The 25,858-nt window shown below is 40.5% G+C and overlaps 1 protein-coding gene across 1 annotated transcript in view; it reads left to right on the forward strand.

The window, feature by feature from the left end:
• The window catches only part of LOC113407226 (neuronal growth regulator 1), a 616,762-nt gene that overhangs the window by 494,142 nt on the left and 96,762 nt on the right, over positions 1-25,858 (forward strand). The gene's annotated exons all lie outside the window — the stretch shown is intronic.

Consider the following 25,858-nt stretch of genomic DNA (forward strand, 5'->3'; position numbering starts at 1 on the left):
GATTGAATCTTTCTGAAAAGCCAAGAGTGGTTGTGATGGACAAAGCAGAGTAGCTTGGTGATTAACACCCAATTTCTTTTGCATAGAATGAGTCTCAAATATCCTATTTCAATTATCTTCTACTTTTAGAGTTAAGGCGTTTATCTGTGGTTGCACTACTTCTGTAGTTGATCTGTGACATCTGTGATAGTGATATCTGGAGATATGTATTGTCTATCAGGTGAATTATGTGTATTAATTTACAGTATTTTAATATAACAAATTTAATGGTGAAAAAGGAATTCAGAAAATATGTGAACTATTTTCAAAATTTGGTACATTTTTTATTTTAAAAAAAATTGTGAGTCCAGTGTCTCAGTAGAAATAAATGCTTAAATCCTGAGACTCCTAACTTATAACCTTGAAGTTTCTTAATAGTCCAGTTATTTCCTATCTCTTCCAGGGCTTATATTCAGCTGGAGCCATCCAGAGTGGAACTCTGGTAAATATTTTCAAACCTGCAGGAGCCCCAGCTCCCTAACCCCAGGGCTAAAGCCCTGAGTCTAGGCAACTCCCCAGGTCTAAAGCCACGAGACCTCCCAGCCTGCAGCTGAAGCCTCGAGCCCCGAATGGGGGCGGGGGTGGCACAGGGGCTCCAGGAAATAATCCCTGGAGAATTTAAGCCCTGATATTTTACTTGTATTATTTAAAGCAGAAGAAAAGAGTCTGAATCATCATAGAGTAGTATGAAGCCTATTTATATTGCTTCAACAGGGAGAATGTATTTAATGTTTGAGATGTCATTAACCAAATGAGAAAATGGTTACAAATGTTTTTAACCTAAAATACAAGACACCCCATACTATACACCCCATCCTCCCAAAACAATAACATTCCACATGAGAGTTTAGAGTAAATGTAAGTAGTAGAGCTTCCCCTAAATTTCCAAACAAATTGGATAAAATGTGGCATACTCTTATTGATACGAACATACCTGAATTTTGGGGGAAAGCTCATTTACTTGTACAGCTGTTGTTATTGTATCTATTAAAGACATATGGCTGAATCCTAAAATATGTTTAATCTCTGCTCAGCGCAAGTGAGGAGCAAAGATGACTAGAGGCCACCTTTACACACCCAGCTCACTTCCTGGTGAAATTCAGCCTTTGAATGACTCTAAGTTGCATTGCCCATTACTAGCAAACGGGTTGTTCTTCTGGCCAAGGATTACTAGTGTACAGAAGCATCTGGCTCTGTCCCTTAAGCCTGCGTTGGTGGGAAGAGGGTGTTGTAAAGCCAACTACAACAGCTCTGTGCCACATGGGGACTTACCCCACATCAAGGAATCTCCAGCTGTTAAACCATCTTTCCACCTGATTTGCACTGCTGGAGCAGCACAAACAGAAGAAGAATCTGGTGAAGATCAGGTCCATAGTGCATTCCATACTGTTTGGATGTAATCAAAATTTGTATGGGACCAGAATTTGGGCAGGTGAAAGTCAGAAAAGTGAAAATAGGCAAATGAAAATTTGTTAAAATTTTTATGAAATTTGTATCTGTAAAGAAATTCTGCCCCCTTGATAACCTCTAGTTCAGGGACAAGCCAGAGTCAGTTCAGGGAATGAAACAGTATTGTATAGTTTCCTTCACTCCCCAGTTCATGTGCAGGAGCAAGTTCAGGTGTTGCAGAAGCCAATTCAGATGGGTGGAGGCGTAATGAGGGAAGAGAGATGTATCACATCATGTGTGGGAGCCTGTCCTTGGAGATGCAGGGTCATATGAACCCTTCCTATGCTTGAAAACTAGTTCACCTGAAGTAACAGCTGGTTTGGGAGGCAGCTCAGAGGTCAGCCAAAGTCTGTGTGCCAGCAGCAACAGAATAAAACTGAGAGCTGGAAAATACTATCATGGTTCTATTATGATGATAGTAGATACAGGCTGAGCATCTTTGTGAAGCACTCAGAGAGATGTAAGGATTGACAGGGAGATATAAAGTGCAAAGTATTATTATTGTTGTTAATAACAGAAATTTTGCATCATAAAAGATAATGGCAGATCTAAAGTGGAACAGAATGACAGAAAATAATGGAACATGGGTCTGATCCTGCATTTCATGTTGTAGAATATGATAGTCACATTTGCACTGTGAACGTCATTGAGAGTTTTGAGTGTGCAAGTAATACAGGATGAGGTACTTTATAATATTTTGTTGTATTATATTAGTGTTACACAAATCAAGTTATGGCTTGTCAGGAGTTAATGAACTGCACAAGAATAAGGAATTCAGGATTTTTGAGTATCAGAGAGGTAGCCATGTTAGTCTGGATCTGTAAAAAGCAACAAAGAGTCCTGTGGCACCTTATAAACTAACAGATGTATTGGAGCATAAGCTTTCGTGGGTGAATACCCACTTCGTCAGATGCATGTAGTGGAAATTTCCAGAGGCAGGTATAAATATGTAGGCAAGAATCAGTCTAAAGATAATGAGGTTAGTTCAATCAGGGAGGATGAGACCCTCTTCTAGCAACTGAGGTGTGAACACCAAGGGAGGAGAAACTGCTTTTGTAGTTGGCTAGCCATTCACAGTCTTTGTTTAATCCTGAGCTGATGGTGTCAAATTTGCAGATGAACTGAAGTTCAGCAGTTTCTCTTTGAAGTCTGGTCCTGAAGTTTTTTTGCTGCAGGAGGCTACCTTTAAATCTGCTATTTTGTGTCCAGGGAGATTGAAGTGTTCTCCTACAGGTTTTTGTATATTGCCATTCCTAATATCTGACTTGTGTCCATTTATCCTTTTACGTAGGGACTGTCCAGTTTGGCCGATGTACATAGCAGAGGGGCATTGCTGGCACATGATGGCGTATATTACATTGGTGGAAGTGCAGGTGAATGAACCGGTGATGTTGTGGCTGATCTGATTAGGTCCTGTAATGGCGTCGCTGGTGTAGATATGTGGGCAGAGTTGGCATTCAGGTTTGTTGCATGGATTGGTTTCTGAGTTAGAGTTACTATGGTGCAGTGTGTGGTTGCTGGTGAGAATATGCTTAAGGTTGGCGGGTTGTCTGTCATCAATGTAGCATAGGTAGAGAAGGGGCGTGAGTGGACGAGAGCTGAGGAAGCATTGTTCCAGGTCAGCCCTAAAAATGTTGGCATATTGTGGGACCATGTGGGTGCCCATAGCGGTGCCACTGGTCTGGAGGTATATATTGTCACTAAATTTGAAATAATTGTGCGTGAGGATAAAGTCACAGACCTCAGCAACCAGTTGTGCTGTGGCATCATCAGGGATACTGTTCCGGACAGCTTGTATTCCCTCTGTGTGTGATATGTTTGTGTAGAGAGCCTCTACATCCATGGTGGCTAGGATGGTGTTTTCTGGAAGATCACCAATGCTTTGTCGTTTTCTCAGGAAATCAGTGGTGTCACGGAGATAGCTGGGAGTGCTGGTGGCGTAGGGTCTGAGTAGAGAGTCCACATATCCGGACAGTCCTTCAGTGAGAGTGCCAGTTCCAGAGATGATGGGGCGTCCAGGATTTCCAGGTTTGTGGATCTTGGGTAGTAGATAGAATAAACCCGGTCGGGGCTCTAAGGGTATGTTGATTTGTTCCTGTGTGGTGTAGGGAGTGTCCTGAGTAGATGATGCAGTTTCTTAGTGTATTCCTCAGTGGGATCTGAGGAAAGTGGCCTGTAGAATTTGGTATTGGCGAGTTGTATGGCAGTCAGACCTGTTCATGATGACAACAGCACCTCCTTTATCAGCCTCTTTGATTATAATGTCAGGGTTGTTTCTGAGGCTGTGGATGGCATTGCGTTCTGCACAACTTAGGTTATGAGGCAAGCGATGTTGTTTTTCCACAATTTCTGCCTGTGCACATCAGCAGAAGCATTCTATGTATAGGTCCAGACTGTCATTTCGACCCTCAGGAGGAGTCCAGGTGGAGTTCTTTGTCTTGTGCTGTTGGTGAGAGGGTATCTGTGTATCAATGCACTGTTCAGTGTTATCTTGAAAGTATTCTTTGTGTCGGAGATGGCGAAAGTAGGCTTCCAGATTACTGCAGAACTGTATCATGTTCGTGGGGGCAGTGGGGCAAACAGAGAGTCCCCGAGATAGGACAGATTCTTCTGCTGGGTTGAATGTGTAGCTGGATAAATTTACAATATTGCTGGGTGAGTTAGGGGTACCATTGTTGTGGCCCCATGTGGCAGGTAGGATTTTAGACAACTTACAGTCCTTTTTCCTTTGTAGAGAGGTGGAGTGTGTAATGTAGATCTCCTGTCTTATTTTAGTAAAGTCCGTTTGTGTGGAAGGTTGGTTATTTATAAAAGTCTCTAGGTTGGAGAGCTCTTTTTTGATGTTTTCCTGTTTGCTGTATAGGATTTTTGAGATTGTTCCTTTGACATGATTTGCAGAGTCCCAGGAACCAGGAAGAGAGATTCTCATGCAAAATTCCTTGAGTAGTGATTCAATTAAGTATTTGATTCTATGCTTATATGACAGAGAGAGTTTTCTCTCTAAAAGATACAGTTTGGTTTGGTGAAAGTCAGAGATATAGCAATGTGTAACACCATGATCTGCAAACCATTGTTCTAGAGGGTTTTTTTCAGTTAACAGTAAAGAGTTATTTGATGATGAAACATACCAGTTGCAGGGATAAACATAATCTGATGGCAACATTGCCTAAAATATTTTACAAATTAGTCTTTGATGTCTTATTTAAATGTATATTAATAAAAATGAAGAGTGAATGCATTAGTATGTTACAAAATGAGCCATTGAGTGATTAGAATAGTGTTATTAGAAAAGCTGCCAATAATTACTGAGATTGCAGAGCCCCTGTTGGATGTACTTCTGAGTTCTTCTACAGAACCACAATCAGTGTACGAAGACAAATGATTTTATCAGGATTCTGTCACAAAGCCCTTCTGTAGTACAAAAGCAGCAAATATTGAGTGCAAAAGACTACACACCTCTGCTATTAGGTATTGGCAAATTGCCCAATGTCTCTGAGTAATTGCTAATTGGATGCTTCTATGTATGCATTTTTAAAAGGAATTTCTTTAAATATGACAATAGAAAGCCTGCATTTTCTTCATCTGCAGATTCATATATAGTAGGTACATGACATCTCAGTTATCAAGAGCCAGTACCCCTTTCTTAGGGGAGCGGTGGTCAGACCTTTGCTGTATTCTCTTGTAGTAGTATCTCGGCAGCAAAGTATTCTTCAAATGGGTTCAGATTAAGGCTATTAAGAAATACAAGAATACTTAACATAGGATTACTAGCAAGGAGAGCATGAGTATCAGTGATGTGTACATTCAGGCTTAAGCCAGCAGAGAGGCAGGAAGTGGGTGTGGGGACAGCTGAATTATAAGGTACAGAATCTCTTCATGTGGTCCAGGCAGCTGGTTTGGAAGGAGAGGAGAGTGATCAGGCCACAAGTGGGTGTCTGGGTTAAGAGAGTTACATAACTATGGAATAGTAATGCAAGCTGGGTGGGAGGAGTAGAGGGAAAACCCCTGCCTGAGGCAGTTGTTTTCTAAGCTGGGGAAAGGTATCCCAGATACTATTGTGAGCAGAAGAAACTGGTCAGGATCATTTACAGGAAGTGGGAAGCTGGGAAATAAATCAGAACAGATTTGAATGTGAATCTGACTTTTTGGGGGCTCATCCAGATATTCCAGCTTCTGTGGATATTTTGAGCTTTGCCACATCACTAATTGAAGAACACGATGGGTTCTGAAAGTGTAAGATCTAGCTATTAAAAATCAGTCAGCATTCTATTCTATGATTCTATGAATAAAGTGAACTTTGCAGAAAAAAACACAGAGACCCAGTTTGTCCAATAAATTAATAATGAATGGCAGTTTGCTAATTATTCATGGCTAAATCCTTGGTATATTCCAAATATGTTCTTTTCCAAATGTATAAAGAAAACACGGAAATACGAGTATATGAACTGAATGATCCTCCCAAGGCATCACTTTAGTGTGTGCGCTGATTGGATGGTCCCATCCTGCCATCTATGGGCCCTATTCATCAAATATTTTGCACCATTTAAGCAGATTTTCCACAGAGTTTGAGCACTTAAAAAGAGGAAGAAAGCAGGCTTTTCTGTGAGTGAAGTGGATTTTATGATTCATTAAACCCATTTTCTCAAGGGAACAAGTATTGTTATGATATGTACCCAGGATAAAAGGTTCCATTTACAGAGGAAGAAGGCAGGGAGTTGGTGGAGAAAGGAATAGTCTTTGTTTAAATATGCAGAGTCTTCTTCTAAATTAACATAGTTTTAAATAAAAACAGAAAGCATTTTCCTGAAAACAAATTTGTGAAACTGCCCTGTGGGTCTAACTTTAACTCTAGCCACTAGTACAGGTTTTACACAAATACTTACTCTGCTGTTCCACAAAAAACAAGTAGTCACAATATTTACTGCTAAAACATATATCTCCTACAGTATTATGCTCTGCAGTTCACTGACTGGAAATGTGAGGTGAGATACCTGTATGTGTGACATAATATATACAGATGGTTGGTTGGTTGATTTTACAAATAAGGGACTCATGTATTTTATGGTTAATATAGTCAGGTATATTTTTTCTGTTTTTAATTAGTAATGGGAGAAAGAGTATGGAAAAGTTTGGGTATCTCAAACAGAAGAACGTTCAGTGAACCTGTAATGCGGGACATTAATTTTACTGCCTATACCAGTGTTCCACCCACCCATTAATGTTTTGGTGGCACTTAAGAAGAAAAAGCTGCTTCCTGTGAGATCTCATTCACCAAAAGAAAACCTCACAGCCTTAATGCCAGCAGCTGACTTCTCAACCATCCTCCTCCTCAGAGGAGCGAGAGGATGAAGGGCGCACTGATACTCTACCTCTGTCCTCTTCTTCAGCAAACAATTCTGTGGCACCGCTGCTAGTCCCACCATACGGATGACCTTAAAAGTGATCAAGAACTCTTAAGAGGCTGGCTTAGATGTTGGACTTCAAATTTTATTTGCTCCAAGGAAAGTTTTATTGTTTGTGCTACATTGTTCAGATGAGGCACCCTAGCCTAATGGCCCCCTCAGAAAATAAGAGGATTTTTGAGTTAGAAGGGGTCTGTAGTTAAATCCAGCCTCCATGTCAGCTGCATCCTGTAGGTATCAAGTCTTATAGAAGAGATTTGAGAGCTGCCTCAGAGAGGTCTTGACAGTTTGGATTGACCTTTTTGACAGCCAGAAAAAGAGTATAGAAGAAATTAGACCTTCCAGGGTAGAATCCATATGTATCAGCTATGCTGCGAATGAGGATAGCTAATTACCAAATGCACTAATAAGACGTATTCCTTCAGCAGAAACTGTTTGTTTCCTCTTCTGGGCCAGTTTCCTGAGAAAAACTAAAAAGAAGCTACGGCTCACATTGTTGAAGGACATTGGGTAGCAAAACGTGACTTGTGACTTATGATTCAAGTGCCACTGCAACCTGGTCCATCTCAACAGCCATCCCTGTGTGCCAGTACTTGTGGCTACGCTCTTCTGGATTCTATTTAGAGGCAGAACAGAGAACTCTTTGCGTAAACCATGCCTGCTGGGGGTGGTGCTCTGTCCCCCTCTAGTGGCACCTAGACTAGAGGTTAATGAATCTGCTACAAGCTTGACTAAGAGCTATGTGGCTTTTAGCTCATGCAGTAAAGGCTCATGCATTTAACTTTAGAAGTCCCAGGTTCAATCCCACCCGTTGATGTCCGGGGTCTGTCAGCATTACATTTGCACACTCTAAAAGACCATAAAACCGCCTTCAAATGATTGGTCTTTTATACAGCACTGGCAAAGAAGCCTCCCTCAGCCTTTGAGTTCCAGTACCATGGGCTCTTTTATGCCATGCTCTAGCCAAAGACCCTGCCTTCTCTCCTGAGAAACTGCATTCCTGGCATAGACCACATTGGCTCAGAGATTCAGTGAGATTCCAGCACTAACAGGTGATCTACATTATGTGCTGTTACTGTGGATACATTGATCCTTAATTCTCACCCTACATTCTCTCTGAAATGATTCTGATTTCCAGTTAAATCAATCTGTCAATTTGCCTGGTTTTTCCCCCTCAGGCCTACCCAGGGAGGTTAGGTTACATTGATAGGAAGGATTTGAGTTGCTATCTGAATAGAACTATGCTATTCCACAGATCAGACAGATTATTTGTATAGTACAGGTCAATCCATTTCTATTCAAGGTATCAAAGTGGATCAGACTCTTGTTATGATATAGTAGGGATTCCATTATCATAAGGGCTCATTCCACCAGCTCTAAGGCAGCCTCTAAGTATATCTCAGAAATGTCTCTGTGATAGAGATATGCAAGACTCTGGATTTCTGTTCATACCTTCATGCAGCATTGCTCCTTGGGCTTAGCCTGTAGAGCAGACACTCACTTTGTGAGAATAGTTCTGTAACATTTCTTTAAGAAACTCCTGAGATCCTTCTCTTTAGGTCTGAGACTATTTGTCAGTCTCCTGCAGCATGGATCCATGTAAACAGTGCTCAAGGAAAAATGGATAGTTACAACAATAATTGTGATTTTCTTTGAGATGTTTTCCTGTATGGCCTCCTGCCATCTTTTCCCACTATTTGAGTTTTATCACAGATTCTTGAATTAGTGGGAGGAATTAAGTGGCCATTGGATCTGCTCTCCCCCACCCTCATTTTTAATGAGAGCAACAGGCAGATCATTCAGGCAATCATCTTGAACCATAGTTACTGTGCTAAGTAACCATAATTGTATCTGTTTATTATTGTGCAAGGTATTTGTAGTAATCCCCATCCTATGTATCATCTGTGCATAGAATGGGGACTACGGCCAATACTTTAGCCAAATGCAAAAATATAAATGGTACCTTTTTAAGAGCTTCACTGTAGAGGAGAAATTGTCTGTTGCTGTGCCCTATTAAACAACTACCACGTAACTACCCAGATATTACTTCCTGTAAGTGGTGGATTAAATGATCCATTCATACTTGTTACTTGCGTCAAGTCTTTTGGCATGAGAGAGAAATCCTTGAAGTAATAGTAATAATGATTATAAAATGTAAATCATCATGAACAGCTGCGGGAAAAAGGTTAGTGGTTACATTGGGAAGAGGAGGTACTGGATAGCAGGATGCGTGTGCAATGTGACAGTATATTCTGTGCTAATTTAATTTCTGCAGCAAAACTGAACTACTGTACTCTGTTGAAAAATCATCCAACTGTGAACTTATGGTTACTGCGACATGCTTATAATCTTGTCTCAAACATTCCTACGTGCCATTAAGCACCAGCCCATGCCCTTAATTTATGTTTGTTGATTAGATTGTGCCCCAATTCCCACATAAAAATTCACACCCAAACAATATTTTTAATAAATTAAGCTCCATGCCTGCAATGTAAAAAAAGAATATTATATATTTAAGTTTAAAATTAAGTCTTTGTGATCTCCACATAACATGTAGTAATACGTGTATTGCTCAGTCACATTTACTATGCATGATTTGTGTACCACTGACCTCTACTGGAATGTCAAACATGCATAGGTGTGTATAGTGGGCCATAAACAGGAGACATTTATGGCACTATCCTACATCTTCTAAATAGAAAATACTGGGCCATTTTATTCTTTACTTTTTTATGCCGCATTGGGAAAATTTTACTCTCCAAAGTGAGTAATTTGATATGTGAGTAAAATACCTTTATTTGTACCATCATTGTCAATACTATATTATGGTAAGAATAGGTATGCAGAATTTCTCTTTGGTCTGGTACATTTTCATGACATTTTGTAATTTACACAGTGCACATTGCATATTCACCTCCAGCCTTTTGTAAAGATCTAATACTACTACAGATAATGGAGATAATACTCCGTTTTTAATCCCAAAGTCCTGCCATATATGCACTTTAGTTTTCAATTCATCATTAGTAACCTTGAATTTGTTACGATACATTACATATGCAATTATATATCTGTAGTAAATCTATAGCTAGACCTGACTGTGGCTATAGCCAGGGCCGGCTCCAGGCACCAGCGAAGGAAGCAGGTGCTTGGGGCGGGCAATGGAAAGGGACGGCACGTCTGGGTCTTCGGCAGCAATTTGGCGGCGGGTCCCTCAGTCCCTCTCGGAGGGAAGGACCGGCCGCCGAATTGCCGCCAAAGAGCTTGGGGCGGCAAAAAAGCTGGAGCCGGCCCTAGCTAAAGCTATCTATAAACACACAGTATGACACACCTGTGCTACAGGGATGTAATCATAATTGTTGTATTGCCATATAATTAATCTCTGCAGCAGATTGTGTGGCATACATCAAATATGTAATGATCCACTTAACACATCCCCTACCTGTATACTGTCCATGGAACGACTGACTGCAAATTGGATTTTGAGTATAGTCTGAGAGAAATTCCTTAATTTGAACGTGTATTTGAGCTGCACAAAAACATATACAGACTGAACATTTAGCACCTTATGCATTATTCATCCACATAGATTAGACAGTACCCACCAGGGTGTAAAAGGCAGTAACAAGTTAGCTTCACTTCATGATGTGTACGCATGCTGGTGCTCTCCATAATGCCACTGCTAATGGCCTAAAAGCTGCTGCTGCCACCACCCCGTCACCTCTGGCTAACACTCCATATGCATAAGCAATGAGTAAAGGGACGCACTCTTGAAGATCACATCATGTCTTTCAACCTCTGAATAAAGCTTTGTTAGTCTAGTTGTGCGGAGATTTGGGTTTGATCCATGACAGCTTTTTGCTCTCTTTTTTTCTGCCCAGGATAATTATTTGATACTATAATATTTTATTGATATAATGAAAGCTGTATTAAGTCACCTGCTAACTATGTTTGCCTGTTTAATCTGGCAGTAAAATCTGAGTCCCTATTAGGATTTATCGCTATTAAGCTCATTGTGTATGTGGCCAATTGCTATACCATCCAGGAACATAGCAATCCCATGAGTAGCTACTATTAATAGGTTTCAATTATTTAAAATATTGTTGTTTGAAATCATGCACAGTTTGTCACAGGCTGCATAGAAATTCAGTGAGAATTTTTACAGGCTGTTTTATCATTAAACTCTACGTTATTTTCTTTATTGACTGATAAATTGTAGTTTAATGTGTTTGGCTTTGTGGCAGGTTCCCACTAAGTTTTAGCTGAATATCACCACTAGCGTAACCTTTTTGTCATCTCTGCAAAGAAATGTGCTCTCCAGGGAAATCTTCTTTATGTTCAGAGTTTCAGTTCTGTTGGTCAATAACTTACAAAGAGGCATTCGACCTTCTTGTTTTACTATTTCATTTCGCAAAGCACTAACCCTAAAAACAAATCAGACTGAAATCTGACTGCTCTTCTGTGTTATGTTGGGTCTGAGTTGGAGGGTCTGCGAAATTTGTTTTCAAATTCCTGCAGGCATTAGGAGCTCAATGCAAAGCTCAGTGAGGTCAGTGGAAAGACTCCTATTGATTTCAATAGGCTTTGGGTTAGACCCAAAAAGCTGCGAGGTACATAGGCTCCTGCAGAGACAAAACACTGGATTGCAAACCAGTATGATGTAGCTAAATCTTTCATTTGAAATGTACCCCTACTGCTGCTGCCTTGTTCTTTCCAAAGAAAATCCCATGGGGTACACATACCCCATCTAGAGATTTTCCTGCCCAGTCCTGTTGTTCTGGTTCCTGTGAGAAGTGAGGCCAGGGATCTTTTCTTCTCCTTGTGGGAAGTAGGTGGTGGAGAGTCTAGTAATGGGGTGGGGAATTTCTTTCAAAGCATGTGATGTATGCAGACACATTTTGTGAACTACATGTTTTTAAATAATTTGTGACACTTCTGCTTTTTATTGCCAACTGCTTGGAGCACAGCACTTCGCACACCCCTTGATATTGTAAGCTGGATGCAGATCCAATTCAGTTGAATGCAGGATGTCATGAAACCCTGAAGAGTTGAGCAAGGCACTTTATCTTCGAGGCTAATAATAATAATTCTGTGTCTTATGTTTACATAGAGCCTTTCATTTCAAAAGAATACAAAGTGCTTTATAAACTTAACTGACTGCTTTAAAAATTCTACACATGAATCCCTTCTGACGCCAGTGAAATTCAGTCACTTGTGGGATGGAATGTCCCAACTGATTAAGGGCCTCTTCAGAGCCCATTGAAGTGAATGGGAATCTTTTCATTTACTTCACGGGGCTTTGGATCATGCTCTAAGAGAGTACAACACTGCACAAAAAGTAAAGCCTCATCCTGCACTTATTCCTGCATGTACTCATGTTGATTACAATGTAGACTATGCATGAGAGTAAGCATTGCTTATGGGAATAAGGGTTAATGCTTTCAGGTTCTGAGGTAGTTAGTGAAGATGGCTGCAGTTCATTATTTTATTATATCCTCCTAAAGTGTGCTAGGCACTTCACAAACAAATAGAAAAGATAAGATCCGTACTGTACCCAAAGAGCTTAGAGTTGACTTATTAGCCCAGGCACAACAAGTGAGAGCAACAAAAAACGTAGTGGGGAAATGAGGCAAAGGTGACAAAACTAAGGACATGAGGTTATTTAAATGTGTAGATTGTGACTGAAATTTTCAAAGCTGCCAAGCGATGTGGATACCCTGGGAGCCTTGGCTTTGAGGCAATCCATCTGGCAGGCTGCCCCAGAGTCAGGAAGCCCGGGCTGCTGAAGAGCAACGAGCTTGGGAGCCAAGGTTTCCAGACTCCAGGTGGGCTGCCTTGGAGCTGAGGCTGCTAGAAGCCCTGGGAAGCTGGGCTCCCACTGCTCCCAGGCTCTTCAGTCCCTGCTTCCCATCAGTCAGCCAAGCAGGCTGCTGAGGCGTTGGGAGCTTGCAATCCCAGTCCCCAGCAGCCTGCCAGGTGAGCTTTCCGAAAGATGCGGAAGCCAGTTTCTGTTCGCATTTCATCAGAACCGACCCATTTTCATGGAATATTTCAATGTTTCATGAATCTGCATTTTCTGGTGGAAAAACGTTGCATTGGAAAATTTCTGACCAGCTCTAGTGTGCATGCGAATGTTATAGAAAAGTTAATTGGGTTTCCTATTTCACCTTTCTCATGATGCAGCAACAAGCAGACAATCAATAAAATTGTAAGGCAACAAATGTTAAACTGATACAAGGAATTTTTTCCTTAAAAAAAACCCCATATAATATGTGGAATACATTGTCACAAGATATTACTGCCTAGTAGGATCAAAAGAGATGGAGGGATTTATATCCATAATGGAACATCCAGAGTTTCATTGAATAGGATAAAACAAATGGTCATCTCTTCTGCTTGCATAAATAATGTAGATCTGTAGGGATCTGGCTTAGAACTTTCAGAAGGCATATGAACCCTCATTGCTCAGGTAATTAGTCAGCCACTGACTAATGACAGTTCAGAAGTAATTCCCCCTATGCCCAGTTTATTCTATAACTGGGATTTCTTGCACTTTATTCTGGAGTATATGGCACTGGCAGTGTCAGAGACAGAGCGAGATGGATCACTGGTCTAATTGATATGGTTATTCCTATGTTTCTTCCTTTAGGTCAGAAGGAGTTTTAAGATCCCAGGATTGTACCTGTATGAAAATATTGTATTTAGATTTCATCAAGGCTGTAAGATCCTGGGGCATTTACCTTTTCTTATGTCTTTTCTTAAATTGCATATTTATAACCAGATCTGACAGCTCATTCTCAGTCTGTATATTGAATGAATCCCAATGAAGTGATGTAATACAGGGACATCTATGGAATTTGCTTATTGCTAAGTGCAGTCATGCCAACTATTCTTCTATTTAAAAAATGGAACTGTAGGTGAAGCTTATCAATATGTACTTGACTAGATGTACATGATGTCCACATTTTCACTAAGGCTAGGTCTACACTGGGGGGTGGGAATCGATTTAAGATACACAAATTCAGCTACGCGAATAGCGTAGCTGAATTTGACGTATCCTATTAGACTTACCCCACTGTGAGGACAGCTGCAAATCGACCTTCGACGGCGCTTACTCCTCCTGACGAGGTGGGAGTACGCGTGTCGATTCGGGGATCGATTTATCCGTCTAGATGAGACGCGATAAATCGATCCCCGAGAGATTGATTTCTACCCGCCGATCCAGGCGGTTAGTGTAGACTAGCCCTAAGAAATCCCATTGAAGCAACTAGTAAGCCAAACAGGATTTGGCCCATATTCAGAGATGTCATGCCCCCAAAGCATATATGTTGCTTTCTCTTGCTATTTAGAAAACAGCAGCTTCTCTCCAAACCATAATTTCCTGAAAGGCACTTGTTTGTTTCTACCTTGTGAGCACTCTTCTAGTATAATGAGTTAAAATGTGAAAAATGATTCAGAAGAAATGGTGGTGGGTGGCATACTACCCCCAAAAAAAGTATCATTCATCTTGCTGAAGCTTGTTGTGCAATTCATACACATTTCAGCAACAAATTGGAAATCACAGAAAATTAGGGAGGGGGAAATCATCTGTACTTTAATGCAACAATACGAAAAATAGATTCACAGATTTAAAACTGTAGGAGAGCTTTTTTTCAGTCAACCCCCTGTATAAACAATCATTAACCTCTGCATTGGATCATCTAGGAAACAAGATGCTGAGGGATTTAACCAAGCCTTTAAAGGAGGAGATTCAAGCAGATTTTTTCTTAAATCTACCTACAGTGTTATCATGTCAAACCAACAAACTTAAGACCCACAGGAATCTCACAAGCTTTTGACAGTATTCTGTAATAAACTAAGGATTTATAAAAGCTTCAGGGTTTAAAAAAACAGAGCAGCTGAAAAATGCTAGCAATTGATGTCTGGGTATTTGAGACAGTTAGAGGTAAAGGCATATAATTTATTTTTCAGAAATGTACTTCCTTCCCAAATTTATTATTACAAGTGATCAACACTAACGCCCATCTTTAGTTTAAAATACTTTACCATGAAAGCTTTATAACAGTGAAATGACATTTCCTATCCACTGAAGAGCTCTAGTCTTTCTAAATGTATTACTCTGCATTTTCAAGTTTTTAATCTTTGTAATATTTTAATTTCATAAACTTTATTCTAAGATAAAAGGCAAAGCTGTGAACTTGATGATTGAAGTTATATTAACATCTGTAATTAAAATACTTTCTCAGGACAAAATGTTTTAAGCATTTCATTTTCAAAATTGTCCTGGAGAGGGAAAGAGGAGGTAGCAAATCTTATTGTCTTTACAGTAAGCTAAAACATAATGCAATATAATAAATAATGATGCATTATTTTGAACTCTTTGGGCTGTAACATTTAAATCTTTAACAGCTCTTTGAGAATAAAAAGACTGAAAATTCCAAGGCAACACAGTTCAATAAGAAAATAACAAAATGGTAAGCCTAAGTTTGGGGTTAGGAATCTTATAATATTTGACCTATTAGCCTTTCGTGGCTTTTAAAACTATAGCTGATGGAGGTGCTGCACACTTCTACATCACCAGCAGCTGCTGCATTTATGTTCTGAGGCAATACTTGCTAAATCTGTTCATTTGGAATTTTATTTCATTATTTATTTTTGCAGTGAAGGAATGTTACCCTTCTTCTTTTCCTAGAAGTGAGTTGAAAATTAGGCTTGGTAAACTCAGAAAGATCAACAAGCACATTTCAAAATATAATTTCTCAAAGTTTTAAAATTCAGATACATCAAAACCCTGCTTTCTGTCAATCCAAGCTTTAAAATTAGCATTAAAACGGGAGTGGGGGGGGGGGGGGATTAAATCTCCCTCACATTTCCAGTCTTCATCCTACCTATGTTGTTTGGTAATGATGATGTGCCATTAGTCAGTCAGAAGGCTAGTGACTCTAACTTGTAAGAACTTGGGCAGTTTGCAAATAAAAATACTTCTACTGGTCATTGAGCATTCACCACTAACAACTAGATACTAAAAGTGCTGCTGCTTTGTGTAAATATTTAAAAATTAGTGTAGAACCTGAATGAGCTGACATGATGGAATGTGAACTGAAGATGCAACTCTTGGTGCATGACCATTCATTTGAGTGAGAAATTTATTTTAAATTCTTTAGGTCCTTAGAGAAATTATCAACTTCTACATACAATTATTGACTTTTATATAAACCAAAACCCCCTGAAAATTGTAATAATGCAACTAAAATTACCTTTCGTTGCTTCTACCAAATAGTGCTTTTTTTCCTTTTTTACCCTATTTTCAAACCTGAACATAAAAAAAAACTAATCCAGAAAATCAGATGACCTATTCATGAGTCTTGAGAACAGCATTAGCTTAAAACCAGTGGAGATAGCCCACACAGGCACCAAAAATCTGTCTAAATGTTCTTTTACATTCCCCCAAAATCTTTTCCTGTCTATTCAGAGATCACGCAATATAATATAAAACAAAACAGATTGTCTGTCATCAAACTGAGGGCCAGATCCTGGCCCCTAACACAGCTGATCTGTGCCACTCCACTATTGCAAAGTCGCCTTAAACCTGCCCTAAGCAGCCAGCTGGATATTCCGCCAGCGTCGGAGCCAGGCTGGGACCATTGAATCTTAGGGCACGTCTTCACTACCCGCCGGATCAGCGGGTAGCAATCGATCTATTGGGGATCGACTTATCGCGTCTAGTGAAGACGCGATAAAATCGATCCCTGAACGCTCTGCCGTCGACTCCGGAAATCCACCGCGGCAAGAGGCGGAAGCGGAGTCGACGGCGGAGCGGCAGCGGTTGACTCGCCGCCGTCCTCACAGCCAGGTAAGTCGACCTAAAATACGCAACTTCAGCTACGCTATTCACGTAGCTGAAGTTGCGTATCTTAGGTCGCCCCCCCCCCCCCCCCGTAGTGTAGACCTAGCCTTAGTGTAATTTAAAACAACCCTGAGGCTGCTCTTAATTATGCTTTAGGCTAGATCAATTTCTGGCAGCCCAGAGAACTGGCGGTGCAGAGCTGTGATACAGCGTAATATCTGAACCTAAAAATGTGTAGCAGACCTGCTGAGCCTGTGAGAATTCCCTGCATGACAGACATGGCTTCGGTCCCAGTCCACAGATAGAAGGATCCTCCTGCGTAAATCCTATTTGCATAGAGTATCTCTGAAGTCAGTGGGACTCTGCCTGGATATACGGTGAATCTGCACATTTTCTGTTACAGAATCAAAGCATTACTATTTTTTCATTATTAGATTTAGACAAAAAAGAAAAGGAGGTGGCCAGGCAAAGTTCTAGTGTTCTAATTCTGCAACCTGTAGACTCCTTGGAAGCACGGATTGAAATTTCAGGAGAGTATATTCATCCCTTCATCCTTCTGAGCTACATAAATGGAGTAAAGTTCATTTGGATTTATATTAATAATTAATTAGATGAGTTTTACCATTGACAGTACCCTTGAAAATGTCCCTTTTTAGAGTGCCTACTTTAAGGTGTCATTTTCTTTTTTAACAGTCATGCCAGTAGGTTCACATATTTCTTTTAACAAAATAAAATCTTTTTTAAAATCTCAAATGAGCATGGTGCTCCATCTTGGAATTCCTGCTTGGTGGGGTTTTATGGTTGCTACAAAAACCAGACACTTACTCCACAGGAATGCCTTATTCTTTAAATAATGGCACTGCAGGAAACCCCTTAAATAATACATTGGTGCTCTGTGCATTCTGCCTTGAAGCTTTGTCTTCTTATGTTCAACATTGGAGAATTATACTTAAGGACCAAATCCTGCAGCACTCAAATAAAATCAGGGAACAAGATCTAGCTCTGTATGTGTTGCATTTGTGCTTTTCCCTCTTTCAAGCTTTTACCAAGCAAGCCCCGTGTTCATTTTACACTCAGAATTGCTTTCAGAGAGATTATGTTTTTGCTTTGAATGTAACCTTAAGTTTCAGCAGCTCCCTTATTTTCTTCACTGGGAGCAATTAGAATTTCCCAGCATCACGGTGGTACAGTTTTCTGCCTTTGTTTAAGCATATGATGCAGAGGAAGCCTAACAGGCTCTTTCAGTAGGTGTGATTAAGAGTAAGAGATGAAAGGCACTAAGGTCACAAGAGCTTAGAGGAACTGTGTGATAGTTCAAAACTCTAATGAACAACTTGCTGCTGAGCTAAATAAAACCCACGTTTACCCAGGAGTTTACTGGTGGTTCAGTTTTATTATCCTGTTTACAGAGTGGGGATTGGGGTCAGCAACATTGTTTTTGCTTTACATTGATAAAAGATAGTCAAAGATGTTCTTGTCGTACCTAAGAAATTGTTTCTATGTACTTTAATTTCCTGGGATTTTTTAATCATTAGTTTGGTTTCATGCTGACCATTCTACACATAAAAAATAAGAGTTCTACATTTGGTCTTCAGTAGGCTAAGGGCTATATATTCTTGTGTACATACAAGTGTAGTCAGTTTGTCTCACATCAGAGAATAAAATGAAAGGAAGACTGAGCTACCATAGGGCAGGGGTTCTCAACCTGGTGATCATGACCACTCTGCCCTTCCCATGCTGCTCAATGAGAAGGGGGTTCCAGGGTCCCAGTGTTATCCCAGTATGGAAAAGGTGGAGAACCTCTGGCTTAGGCTGATCTTATATTGTAAGTGATAATTCATTTATTTTACACAAAATAGCACACAGAGTTTATATATATGATTCTATCATGTATAGTATAGTACTTGAACCTCTGTCCAATGTCTGTCCTGTAAGAAGAAGAGAATGAAGCCTAAAGTGCTCTCTCCGTCCCTCAGTTGTACTGGTCCCTGTTTTGGGTATAATGGCTAGTGGTTTATAATTAGATCTTAATTTTGAGGAGAGGGACAAGTGGCTAATATCTTTTCGCAGTATATCACTCTGACCACTAGAAGATCCCCTTGGAATCACAATTCATATTCTTTAAATGGGATAACTGATTCTTTTGTGTGGTTGGGATGGGGCCACACACAAGAGAAATGTATTTTATGATTTAGTTGGTCCTGTGGACTTATCAGTAAGGGGAGAATTCAAACCAGTACTCTACAGAAATACACTTCTTTCCTGGCTCTAAACATTCCATAGTTCCCCAGCCAATGAATGTATTTCCTTCTTCTGTATACATGTGTTTGCTGTTTGCATTACCACTTATTATATGCAGGGGCGGCTCTATGTTTTTTGCCACCCCAAGCACGGCAGTCAGGCGGCCTTCGGCGGCGTTTCTGCGGGTGATCTGCCGGTCCCGTGCCTTCGGCATACCCGCCGCCAAATTGCCGCCGAAGCCGCAGGACCGGCGGAGCTCCCGCAGGCATGCCGCCGAAGGCTGCCTGACTGCCTCCCTCATGGCCCCCCGTGGCTTGCCACCCCAGGCACGCGCTTGCTGTGCTGGTTTCTGGAGCCGCCCCTGATTATATGGAATATCAGATACGTCTTTGACTAGTCCTACACCACTAACTATTCTCTCTTGCCTATCTGTAGCTCTTGCCCAATTTCAACAATCCATATTCACATAATTGTTACATCCATTGCCCTCTCCTATCTTCATATGTTAAGTACTTGTGGCACCTTAGAGACTAACACATTTATTTGGGCATAAACTTTCGTGGGCTAAAACCCACTTCATCGGATGCATGGAGTGGAAAATATAGTAGGAAGATATATATATACACAGAGAACATGAAAAGATGGGGGTTGCCATACCAACTCTAACGAGACAAATCAGTTAAGGTGGGATATTATCAGCAGGAGAAAATACTTTTGTAGTGATAATCAGGATGGCCCATTTCAAACAGTTGACAAAAAGGTGTGAGTAACAGTAGAGGGAAAAATTAGCATGGGGAAATAGTTTTTAGTTTGTGTAATGACCCATCCACTCCCAGTCTTTATTCAAGCCTAATTTAATGGTGTCCAGTTTCAAATTAATTCCAGTTCTGCAGTTTCTCGTTGGAGTCTGTTTTTGAAGTTTTTTTATTAAAGAATTGCGACTTTTAGGTCTGTAATTGAGTGTCCATGGAGGTTTAAGTGTTCTCTGACTGGTTTTTGAATGTTATAATTCTTGATGTCTGATTTGTGTCCATTTATTCTTTTGCGTAGAGACTGTCCAGTTTGGCCAATATACATGGCAGAGGAGCATTGCTGATACATGATGGCATATATCACATTGGTAGATGTGCAGGTGAACGAGCCCCTGATGGTGTGGCTGATGTGATTAGGTCCTATGATGGTGTCCCTTGAATAGATATGTGGACAGAGTTGGCAACGGGCTTTGTTGCAAGGATAGGTTCCTGGGTTAGTGTTTTTGTTGTGTGGTGTGTCGTTGCTGGTGAGTATTTGCTTCAGGTTGAGGGGCTGTCTGTAAGCGAGGACTGGCCTGTCTCCCAAGGTCTGTGAGAGTGAGGGATCATCCCTCAGGATAGGTTGTAGATCCTTGATGATGCGCTGGAGAGGTTTTAGTTGGGGGCTGAAGGTGACGGCTAGTGGCATTCTGTTACTTTCTTTGTTGCGCCTGTCCTGTAGTAGGTGACTTCTAGGTACTCTTCTGGCTCTGTCAATCTGTTTCTTCACTTCAGCAGGTGGGTATTGTAGTTTTAAGAATGCTTGATAGAAATCTTGTAGGTGTTTGTCTCTGTCTGAGGGATTGGAGCAAATGCCATTGTATCTTAGAGCTTGGCTGTAGACAATGGATCGTGTGATGTGGTCTGGATGAAAGCTGGAGGCATGTAGGTAAGTATAGTGGTCAGTAGGTTTCTGGTATAGGGTGGTGTTTATGTGACCATCGCTTATTAGCACTGTAGTGTCAAGGAAGTGGATCTGTTGTGTGCACTGGTCCAGGCAGAGGTTGATGGTGGGATGGAAATTGTTGAAATCCTGTTGGAATTCGTCAAAGGCTTCTTTTCCATGGGTCCAGATGATGAAGATGTTATCAATGTAGCACAAGTAGAGTAGGGGCGTTAGGGGACGAGAGCTGAGGAAGTGTTGTTCTATGTCAGCTATAAAAATGTTGGTATACTGTGGGGCCATGCGGGTACCCATAGCAGTGCCGCTGACTTGAAGGTATACATTGTCCCCAAATGTGAAATAGTTGTGGGTGAGGACAAAGTCACAAAGTTCAGCCACCAGGTTTGCCGTGACATTATCGGGGATACTGTTCCTGATGGCTTGTAGTCCATCTTTGTGTGGAATGTTGGTGTAGAGGGCTTCTACATCCATAGTGGCCAGGATGGTGTTTTCTGGAAGATCACCAATGGATTGTAGTTTCCTCAGGAAGTCAGTGGTGTCTCAAAGATAGCTGGGAGTGTGGATATATGCCATCATGTGCCAGCAATGCCCCTCTGCCATGTACATTGGCCAAACCGGAAAGTCTCTATGCAAAAGAATAAATGGACACAAATCAGACATCAAGAATTATAACATTCGGAGAACACTTCAACCTCCATGGACACTCCGTTACAGACCTAAAAGTCGCAATTCTTTAACAAAAAAACTTCAAAAACAGACTCCAACAAGAAACTGCAGAACTGGAATTAATTTGCAAACTGGACACCATTAAATTAGGCTTGAATAAAGACTGGGAGTGGATGGGTCATTACACAAACTAAAAACTATTTCCCCATGCTAATTTTTCCCCCTACTGTTACTCACACCTTCTTGTCAACTGTTTGAAATGGGCCATCCTGATTATCACTACAAAAGTATTTTTTTCTCCTGCTAATAATAGCTCACCTTAATTGATTTGTCTCATTAGAGTTGATATGGCAACCCCCATCTTTTCATGTTCTCTGTATATATATAACTTTCTACTGTATTTTCCACTCCATGCATCTGATAAAGTGGGTTTTAGCCCACGAAAGCTTATGCCCAAATAAATTTGTTAGTCTCTAAGGTGCCACAAGTACTCCTCGTTCTTTTTGCTGATACAGACTAACATGGCTACCACTCTGAAACCTGTTCATATGTTAAGTGACTCTAGACTTGAAAGCTCTTTGGAACAGGGGCAGTAGGAGTTTCACTACAAGGATATATTGTAATAGGCAACAATGTCTTCATTGAATTTTTGTTTTTCCCACACTAGTGAGCAAAAATAATCTCTCTCTAGTGCTTCAGAGTGCTATGAAGGAGAAAACTTCAGTGCCAGCCCACATCCTGTGACCCTAGGCAGGATCAGCAGCACATGCAAACTGGAGTATACACTTTTTTTTGTGACCAGCAATGGCTTTCCTCTCATTATCCAGCTCTGTAAGTGAAAGGTGGTTCCAGTGCCAGACACGTGTCCAGAATTGCTCTGCTGCCTATCTCCTTTCTTTTAGGATTTTATTATTGACAGAGACCATAAGCTTTCCATAGTTTGGGCTGAACCTAGAATTGCTATTTCTAAGCCTAATTTTGATCCTTCCATCTGCTGTAACTTTATACAAACCAAACCGTCCATAATTTCATGTGTGTGATGTTATGCAGGTATAGATTTTTTTCTGGGAAGTTTGAGGCTAATTGTATAATATAAATTTACAACCATAATTCCAGCTTAATGAAGTTTTTTCAGGAATTTTATATGGTTTATGAATTACACCATGAAGCCAGCATATTTCAATATGTAATTTATACAAATTTGTAACGATTCATTTGATAGACATTGACTGTGGATTTCAATTCATCATGGATCAGTAATACTGTAATTACACAGTAATGATTAAAGAACTTATTCACAAATTGCTATATCAGTAGGAGCTAGTATTGGAGAAGGGTAGGCAACTACTGAACAGCAACTAAATCTTTAAGTCAATTGTTACACCGATAACGTGGCTTTTTGAACATATCCAGGGAGACAATAATACAGTGTACTGTCTGTGGATTAGCTAAAACATCATGAAAAATGTAATGTAATTTTGATATAGTTGTGAAATGAGATATTACTTATGACCACACACACTTCTATTGATCAAATGACTTTTAAAGATATCAATAACAGTATTAAATCCTGAATTAATAAGGACACAAAGAAGTTTAGGGGTAGGATTTTCATTGGCAAAAAAAAAGCAGTTATAACTAAACTCCTATTAATCTCAATACTGTTATTGGTAACTTTAAAAATCATCTGATCAATAGGGGTATGTCTACACCACGAAATTAGGTCGATTTTATAGAAGTTGATTTTTAGAAATCGATTTTATACAGTCGATTGCATATGTCCACACTAAGTGCATTAAGTCGGCAGAGTGTGACCTCACTACCATGGCTAGCATAGACTTATGGAGCAGTGCACTGTGGGTAGCTATCCCAAGCTCCCAATGCCTGATGGGGCAAAAACATTGTTGCCGATGATTTTGGGTACATGTCGTCAGTCGCCCCTCCCTCCGTGAAAGCAACGGCAGACAATCATTTCGCACCAGACACCAGGGCGATTAGAAGAGCACAGCAAGGCGCGCTGCACATCAGAGAGGCTTTGAAAACCAGTTTCATGACTAGACAGGCTTCAGTGTGACAGTTGTGTGTGTTTCTCCTTGATGCAAACCCGCCCCCTTTGTTGATTTTAATTCCCTGTAAACCAACCACCCTCCCCCCTTCAAAATAAAGTAACTATTGTTTTGAAACCATGCCTTTCTTTATTAATTAAAAAAATATAGATGATGGATAAGGTAGCCCGGGTGGGGTGGGAGAGGAGGGAAGGACAAGTGCACATTGCTTATTGTAGCCACACTAAAAATCAAACTGTTTGAATGACAGCCTTCTGTTGCTTGGGCCATCCTCTGCAGTGGAGTGGCTGGGTGCCCGGAGCCTTCCCCCCGGCATTCTTGGGCTTCTGGGTGAGGAGGCTATGGAACATGGGGAGGAGGATAGGCGGTTATACAGTAGATACAGCGGGGGGTCTGTGCTCTTGTTGGCTTTCCTGCACCTCCAACAGATGCTTCATCATGTCCGTTTGCTCCCCCATTAGCCTCAGCATCGCGTCCTGCCTCCACTCTTCACGCTCACTTAATTCGTTCCTGGCCTCTGCCACTGAATGCCTCCATGCATTAAGCTGTGCCTTATCAGTGCAGAAAGACTGCATGAGCTCGGAAAACATGTCATCGCAAGTGCGTTTTTTTCGCCTTTTAATCTGCGATAACCTCAGGGACGGAGATGATGGGGGGACTCCACGGTCACCTGTGCTGCTGAGTTCGCCACGCTGACCAAACAGGAATTGAAATTCAAAAGTTCCCGGGACTTTTCTTGTGTACCTGACTAGTGCATCGGCGTTCAAAGTGCTGTCCAGAGCGGTCACAATTGAGCACTCTGGGATAGCTCCCGGAGGCCAGTACCGTTGATTTGCATCCACACTACCCCAAATTCGACCCAGCAAAGTCGATTTTAGCGCTCCTCCCCTCGCTGGGGAGGAGTACAGAAGTCGATTTTAAGAGCCCTTTAGGTCGACGGAACGGGGTTGGTTGTGTGGACGCATTCATTTTTAAATTGACCTAACGTGGCTAAATTCGACCTAACCCCATAGTGTAGACCAGGCCAAAAAATGTGTATGCTTACAAGTAATGTCTCATTTCACACTATATCAAAATTGATGTGCAATGGGAATTGGGCACCTAAGTGACCTGTGTATCTTTGAAAATTTGCACATTAATCCTTAATTATATATATTATATACAAACAAAGGAAATGATGCAGACAATTTAGGTGTATGTAGCAATTGCCATAGATCTCAACTATGTATAAATCAGCAAAGTGGTTTAATAAAAACACAGTCTTTACTTAAAAGGACAAGTAGCAATTAAAAATACATATTATTAGACTAGTATGCATAGTAGTGTTTGACAAATATTTATCATTCCTTTATCATTTGTGCCATTTAATTTGTATCTTATTGTTAAAACAATCCTCTTTCTAGTCATTTCTCTACATTCAAGAATCTACATTTCACAATAATTCCTATAAAAAGGCACTATTTGATGCAATGTTAAGTGCTAAGTAGAGTTATTTAGATGTGAATGGAAACAAAGAAAGTAATGCCAGTAACATAAGGCAGTGTGTTATATTCAGGTCCAAATATGAATACACCCAGTTGATGAGGGAGGTGAGTCAGAGACTGTATTGCTGTTGTTTTCACTTGGAAGGTACTCAGGTACTATGTTGATGAGTAGCAGTATAAATCTCTTAAGAGGGTAGATAGGTAATCTCAGTGTTAAGATGAATATAAACTGAAATGATTAATTTTCCTCCATGAAAAATTGCCTCCCCACATAGACAATAAGCTACACAAATCCAAACTATCAGAGGATTTCTAAGGCTTGCAGATTTTGAGCCCAATCAACTTATATAAATTGTCACATTACAATTCTGTATCTTCAGCCTTATAAAAGGAGAGGATAGGATGGTCTTGTAAATCAAGCACTGGATTGAAGTCAGAAGACGTGGATTCTATTCCTGACTGTGCTAGTGACTTCCTATGTGGCCTTAGCATAGCAGTGTATATGGATATACAGTATATGAATTCACAGGCATTATCGAAGCAGGCACTGAAAGATTCAGCCTATGTACCCTAATCTTCTCTATGCCTTCTCTAATGGTGGCAATAATAGATAAGAAGCAAAGAAAAGCTAAAATAAAGGAAAGAGACAAATTACAGATTAATGTGTCTTCTAAATAAGATAAACCAGTTAAAGATTCCTTTGAACTTCTAATAGATATTGACTCTTCTTTTGCCCACTTCAGGCATATGTATCTGTTACATGTAAACCAAAGAAAAGCACATGCTAAATTCACTAAGATTTGTTTGAGCATTGCAATTCTTTCTTCTACATGTATGGCACACATGATTCCCCATCATAAGTTCTGAAACTAACAGAATTCTCTACCTATGCTATTAGTTAAGCCGCAACCTCCAATAGTGTGATGCTGCTTTGCTTGTTTTTAATGGCAAATCTAAATTACATTAGAAACT

Source organism: Terrapene carolina, unplaced genomic scaffold (genome assembly GCF_002925995.2).
Source record: "Terrapene carolina triunguis isolate 2854851 unplaced genomic scaffold, T_m_triunguis-2.0 Scaffold210, whole genome shotgun sequence".
Taxonomy (NCBI): Eukaryota; Metazoa; Chordata; order Testudines; family Emydidae; genus Terrapene; species Terrapene triunguis.